Here is a 7,476-nt window from a genome sequence, read left to right as displayed (position 1 = left end):
TCCTATAAATTTTCTGACTGGTTTCTGCATATATGTCTCCCACCCTGGGTTCCACTACACTGATTAATGCCATGTGTAATTAATACGTGGCAGTGCCACTCCCATCCAATCCGATCCAAGCATCAATCATTACCTGAAAAGAAAAAGGAAATCTCTTATGACACTGAAGGAAATTATGAAACACGTGATTTGTTTCTCAATTATACATTTGCTGTTATTCATGACGCCCTTCTATTTCTATTATAAAAATAAGAAAGAAGAAGATAGAAGAAGAAATACACGTACGTCTCTCTGTCGGTGATTGCGACTCACCACCAACAAAACCAAATCTGTTAGTTAGCTGGCACATTATTGCTCATGAGTCAAGAACATGACCAACCCTCAGGATATAGAGGCCTAGTGCATGCTTCATTTTGTGACAAAAAAGAAGAAGGAATTAAACAACCGCTGGACGAGCACAAGTGAGGTGGGAGATGAATTTAGATAAAACTGCACCAATGTGCTCTGAGTCCTTTCTCCCTTTTATATTTGTTAAAAGGTCCAAATAGTATTAAAAAAATTCCAAAAATTGATCTATCAAAAGAAAAAGATTTGAGGATTGGGCTTCTCCATATGGGCCTACTTTGAATCCCAGGAACTACCTGCTCGCTTCTGGATGCACGTATGTCTGTATTATGGTTCCAAACTTCCAATAGGAATCTGAACAAAAAGTCAGGGCAAGATATATTACAGATGAATTAACAGAAGGATAATCCTTAATTCCTTATTCAATGCCCCCATCATTCTCTATCAGTACTGTCAATTAGTTATAATACAACATGCAATCAGGGGCGGATACATGTATAAAGCTACATGGGCTCAAGCCTAGAGAGAATTTTAGGCCTAAAACCCTTAAGTAGGGGTATATACTTACGGTCCATTACCATACCTGCAAAAAGAAAAAGTTAGCAAGTTCCAGTTCGCTGCACAACTAGATCTCCTCTTTGGCTCTTCGAACAGACGACAAAGGCGCTCTTCTCTCAGTTCTTTTCTTCTCATTTGTCCCTCTTCCCTATTCTTCAATCAATTTCAAAGCCCAGATATCAAATCCTTAACACTCATTCATTGACTATGTAGTTTTTCAATCTTGCATTGGGATTCCTCTGCTATGCTCCAATTGGGTTTTTCAATTTTTATTGATGATAGGGAATTTGAGATCGGAGGGATCGTGGCATAAGTTTTGGGTGTTCTATAGTGTGTATCTTGAATGAAAGATAATGACCTGATAGCTTGATTTTTGCAGCTTAATCCATAATGTAGGAGATGATTGTTACAAATTGATTTTTGCAGCTTGATTCAAAATAATAAAGGTCTAGATGAGCCTGTGTTCTAAACCTAACAAAAAAAATGCCCTTGCGAAATTAGCTTAGACAACTTTTGAATCCTAGATCCGCCACTGCATGCAATATATAGATGGCTGATCCATCAATGGTGGATGGATCATTTGAGGAGGAACATCTTGAACCAGCATGTAGAGTACTTGAGACGCCTCTTCAAGTTGTTCTTGTAATCGACGTAGGAGAGTCCAAACCGAACTGTGTAGCCTGAATTCTTAACACCAACAAATTCCATTCATACACATCAAGAAATGACCATGCGAACTATCCCCACCTTCACCCCCTCCCTGCATGCACATACATTTCAAACTAATCTCATATACATTAATCCATTTTTACAGAAGATATGAAAGATGGACTACATGCATGCAGTATATAAACCCTCCATTGTTCTATTCATCACTTGATGGACTTCAAAAGATATGAAAGATGGAGACAATGGTATCTTATCCTTGTACTATCTTTGAGGGCATTCTTGAGGGGATTGGAGTTATTATTTGCTTCATCAATACCTGCAATAGCAACATTAATTGATATCATATATGTAACAACAATCAGCTATTTGTTTCATTCTTTGCAAAACGTATATATTCAAGTTCAAGTTCAAGTTCAAGTTCAAGTTCAAGAAGATCGAGGATTACCATTTTCAGTATGTAGATCTCGGGATCATTGTACTTTTCCTTTAAGTATAGCATAAGCTCTTGAATTCCCTTAGGATAGATGTAAAGCCAGCTCAAATAAGTCTGCAAAACCAATCTAGCAGCTGTCAGTCATGAAATGGCCAAAAATGCATCTGCTCTCTGGACTAGCTAGTTTCAAGACAAATATGTTTATTTGAACCCATTTTTCTGAGCTGTGACATGCAGAGGCACATATAAGATTGAGTAAATGATCGTTATGCCAAAGGAGGATAAATAGTCAAGAAAGTGAGGTTAAGCTGATATGTATGATCGAGCATTTACTAGAGGCACATATAGGATTGAGTAAATGATCGTTACACCAAAGGAGGATAAATAGTCAAGAAAGTGAGGTTAAGCTGATAGGTACGATCGAGCATTTACTAGAGGCACCTATAGGATTCTCTCCAAAAAAAAAAAAAAAGAGGCACACATAGTATTGAGTAAATGATTGTTACGCCAAAGGAGGATATATATAGTCAAGAAAATGAGGTTAAGCTGATAGGTAGGATCGAGCAATTACTAGAGAGTCAAGTATGAATGTCTCCAAAGAAACTTTGGTTGACAGCGCTAATAGAAAGTGAGGAAGCCTCTGCATAACTACTTGTGTAGTAATTGACACCAAGGAAATCTCCTTTTAGGAGCTTAGTTTCTTCTTTGCTGAATTCAGGCAACCGATCAGCCACAGAAGGTCTCCTGGTTTGAGGATAGTCACCGAATGTAACAGGATGAGCAAACCTACATATATATATGTAAGTCAAAAATTCAATTTCATATTAGTTAATTAATATATGCATGTCGTAGCATGTCCCTGATACTATTGATTAAAATTAATTTGTAATCGCTCACCATCCATAAACAAAATCAAGAGACCTAGAAGCTGCCTTCTTGCTTGCAGCAGTTTCCGATTTTGCTAAATACCAGTATGTTACAACTGAAATCCCTATTTGCCCTTTTTGATAAGTCTGCATTATTATTCAAGAGTATGGTCCATGATAACTTGAAATCTCTTACAATTATGAAATGATAATAAAAGAAAACATGATATTGTTGCATTCAGTAACTTGATACAAGTAATACAAACCTGATACTTCTTGTATAAATTTACAGTGTGTGTGAGCAAGAAGCAGATGCTGGCCTGCAATGTAAGGCTCTGTGGCAGAGTTACCGGCTGTGCAATTTCCGACATAGTTAGAACATCGACCAGGTGCATTGGTTCCACCATTGTACGATTTGAACCCATTGACACAGAATGTAACTGGCTCGTTCAGGGTGATCCAATGTGCAACTTGGTCACCAAATGTTTTGAAACAAAAATCGGCATAATCTTGAAAATCACCACTGAAAAGAAAATTGAGTACTTCATTACTATCACAATTGGAGGATGATTATCGTTATGTGATCAGTCTAAGATTCACTTACATAATCTTATGGTTTAAAAATCCACCATACTCATCTTCAAGAGCTTGTGGTAGATCCCAGTACATGGAAAAGCGTCACAAAAGGTACTATTCCTGCAGACATGGAGTAGAGTAACATCAGCGAATTTATTAATTAAGGGCCCCCTTTATGTTGTACAAGAGCTAAAGAATGCCAAAACTCAAGTTGAAGAAAATATTCACCATTTGACAAGAGCTCATTTAGAAGATTGTTGTAGAATCTACGTCTTCTTGGTTCCCTCCACCTTTCACTTTTCCCTCTGCATGGAACATCTCATCACCAGAATCACTTGAAACAATTATGTAATTCCTTGCAGTCCAAAATAATTCCTTGAACTTTTTGTTCCCAACATATTTATGTCAGTAATAGTATTGATAGAACTATGTAAGTTAAGATTCAACATCATTTATATTTGAGGTGAATCCACACTTCTATATGAGAAAATAAGAATATCACAAAGTTTAAAAAATGGTTGAATAAAGTGACATTCTCCATTTTCAGAGGATCGACATTTGATCAAGTTTGATAAGTAACTTCTGAGAGCACCGTATATGTTTTGATAGAGTAACCTCGTAATATATGATCTACCACAAAATCCATAAATGATTCATGTAACATTGTAAGGTGATCTTACTAGGTAATATTCTTGACCAAGAAATTGAGAATCTGAAGGAGTGGAAACCAACTTTTTCCATCAATTTCACATCTTCCTGAGAACTAGAAAACATTTCATTATGCACCAGTAATTTATAATTTTCAAATTAATTGAACTGAACTAATTCATACTGACTATTATCAGGGAAACAAGATCCTACCTTATAACGATGTATCCGCTACATTCCTGTTGCTACCATCAGTTGCTTTTTCTGCAGTGACAATTTTCTCATAGAATGAAAAGGTAGCTCATATTTACAACAAGTTTAAACGAGTATAATCTCTTTGACTCAGTCAATCATATATATGAAAAGTGACATCACTTGCATAAAAATGCCTCTAATTACTTATTTCTAGTTCTCTCTCCCAACCCCAATAGTAACCGATTCGTACTTTATATAATTATTGGAAGTGGTACGTGGAGCAATGCACCATAACTCCATTGGTAGATTCATGTAATTTCATTATCGATTAAAAACAAATATTACTGACAGAAGAATGCACTTGGAACGGAAAGATGTAACTTATAAGCTCGATGGCATATATGATGGGGAGGAACTGAACCTTGATGTTTTGTAGTGAAAGTATCCCTTACACTTGGTCCCTTTCCATGGATATGTGCTGCTCCTTCAGTCTAGATATAAAAGTCATGGCCCGCATGTGGGTACCAAAATAAAATGTTTCAACATAATCAATTAAATTGCAGGCCAATAATACAAGACATTCTCAATTCAGACCAAACATGCATAATATTGAGAAGGCATTCTCACCTGGTAAGCAGCAGATACCGGCTCCGAAGATGAAACTAGCTGGGAAGCTACTTCTATTAAATGGAATTGAATAATGACGAGCAGCAGCAGCAGCGGCCTCAGTGCTCGTTGATGATCTAACATGAACAGTGAGTATGAGGCCGATCAAGATGAAGATGAAGAGCAGAGGAGGGACCACCCATTCTTTCTGATTAATCAAGCAATTAGTTTACCAGGCCAACTCAAAGTGCTCCCTAAACCCTCTTAAAAAGTGTCATACTTAGACTAGTGACAATATCAGCGATGTTTCTTACATGCACACATCTTTTTTGAGCTGGTCATAATTGAGCTGTCCTGCTTTACTATATATACTAGCCATGTTTCTCACCTGCATACACCTAGCTAGTCTGTTATATCAACTCATCTAATGTACGTAGATTGGTTTCTAATACAACTGCACGAACTCAACTCAACATCTGAGTTTCTTTCCTTTACCTTCTTAAATCAAAGGGCTACTTTATCAACAATCAGCATTAAACTGCAGCGACAACGTAAAGAAATTTGTAACGACGTGTTCTTTGTCAGCATACAGATTAATAAATTTAGTGTAAGTCTTCAAGCATGGAGTATACGTAGTGTAGATTACCAATTCAATACTGAATTTAATTGGTAAAACAAATCCACACTTGTCATATAATAAAACAGCAATTTCCCAAGGCAATCCTCCTTGTGGCATGTAAATAGTAATTGCCAACACTAGTCACCTAGATTGTGACCTCTGAGGCTCTGAATCAAGGTAGGCAGCAACCAAACCAGAGGCCTAAAGCCAGTGGTCCAGGAGAATTATTGTTAGTCTAATAACTGTACTAGTACCGGCCAAATGGGAAGTAGCAGTTAATCTAGTGATGAGACATTTATCTTAGCCAGAGTGTTGATAGAGGTTCTGAGTTTATTTGACAAACTGTTTTCACAAACGACCCAAGAAAAAACAAGTGATTGATCTTAACTGTGAATCTATACAGTGTCTACTAATGCGCAGTAGTGCAGTACAGTGTTTATTAACTAGATAGCCTCGAAATTGACCAGTTAGTTGGCCTGGAATTCTAATAATCCTAAAAAAGGAGATAATCAGAGGTGCATCTCTTGCCTTATATCAAATTGGTACCTCAAGGATTAAGAAACTTATATACTGAACCATTTGGCCCATAATTGCAATCAACTGAACCAACAAAGGAAATATCTTTCTCTAACGCATCCTAAATTTCCCTTCACTTTTACTTTCGTGATCAACCATGAAATTAAAGACTTACTTTATGGCACACTGAAGAAATGAGAGAGGAGCAGCATCCTATGTATGACAATCTATTATGAGCATCATCACCTTAATCAACTCCTGCATTGAGGGCACAGTTACATTTGATCCAAAAGATATTACAATCAGATTTTGGAGTGAAACAATGAGATGGATAGATGATCATGAGCATAAATTAAAGCGCAAGATAGGACCATTCCAATCTCTGTATGACTAACTGACCATTTTCTGAGTACCAAAGTGAGGGACCGTGACCATTTCCCAAGCTGGGCTGCTGCGTCCCAGTGGGTGGATGCGATTCCAAAATTGGGATTTCCATTCGAGTCTTGCGAAGGCTGCCGAAGCGTATGGAACAACCCGCGCATTTGTTTGCGCTCTTCACAAAAACCATGCCCCATAAGTTTTTTATACGGGTCCGGGTTTATTACAGTCTTTCTTATTTTTTTTTTCGTATTTCTTTATTTTTTAAGATATTTGTTTTTTAAAATTAGGGTGGATTAAAAAAAAGGGCCAATAGATAAAAAAGTACTTTTAAAAATAACAAATGATAAAACTGTTAATAAATGTTCATTGATGATAAAACAATACACTTATTTAAATCCCTTAAAGCGTTGCCCATAAAAATAAAAAAAATTACGATCTATGCCATTGAAGAAAACTGTCGAATCCTTATCTCTCTCAAGACAAATCCATTCTCTTCTATCTCTCTTCCAAATCCCAAATCCATTTCAGATCACCACCTCCTCTCTCTCTCTGAAATCCGCCAGCGACGAACCCTTCATCGTTCCAACGCTAGTCCTCGACCTTGCCAACTACACCGACTAGGGCTGGGTTCCCTTTGACTACGCCATACCGCCGCCAGCGACAAGAAATCAAAGGACGACGTCGATGTGCTGAAGGATGTGCTGCTTCCGATGCGGGAGGAGGGTCAGGAGTACAATGAGCCTCAAGATTTGGCTCTCTTTGATTGCTTTGAAATTTGAAAGTTTAAACCGTATAAGAATATCACATTTGTTGTGAGATTGTGGCGCACTTCAAATTTGATAGGTTTCAGTTCAAAGTTTCATGAATAGGCATTGATCTGTGATGCTTATGAATTGGTTTTATGAGAGGACTACATTGAATTTGGTTATGCACACCAGGTGCTTGATGAAATGTCTATGTATGAATTTTGGTGTTTTTGCTTGATGAGACCACAGTGGACCTTGATGTGCTAACGAGGGCTGACCTTCTCAAGTTCTTGAGCAAGAAATGTGAGGAAAGAGATG

At 37.4% G+C, this 7,476-nt stretch overlaps 1 pseudogene across 1 annotated transcript; it reads right to left on the bottom strand.

Moving 5' to 3' along the window:
• Window positions 1-1,430: 1,430 nt before the first annotated feature.
• LOC101307442 lies at window positions 1,431-6,606 on the bottom strand (annotated as a pseudogene). The gene is made up of 12 exons (XR_185322.1): window positions 6,445-6,606; window positions 4,918-5,104; window positions 4,712-4,781; window positions 4,309-4,359; window positions 4,128-4,203; window positions 3,676-3,752; window positions 3,476-3,567; window positions 3,162-3,394; window positions 2,903-3,062; window positions 2,543-2,791; window positions 2,018-2,117; window positions 1,431-1,888 (listed from the first exon to the last, which is right to left on the bottom strand). The product of XR_185322.1 is annotated as a vicianin hydrolase-like (transcript).
• Between the last annotated feature and the right edge of the window lie 870 nt (window positions 6,607-7,476).

Source organism: Fragaria vesca, linkage group LG7 (assembly GCF_000184155.1).
Source record: "Fragaria vesca subsp. vesca linkage group LG7, FraVesHawaii_1.0, whole genome shotgun sequence".
NCBI lineage: Eukaryota > Viridiplantae > Streptophyta > Magnoliopsida > Rosales > Rosaceae > Fragaria > Fragaria vesca.
The sequence above is the reverse complement of the archived record's forward strand: the minus strand, read 5'-3'. Positions and strand labels throughout refer to the sequence as shown.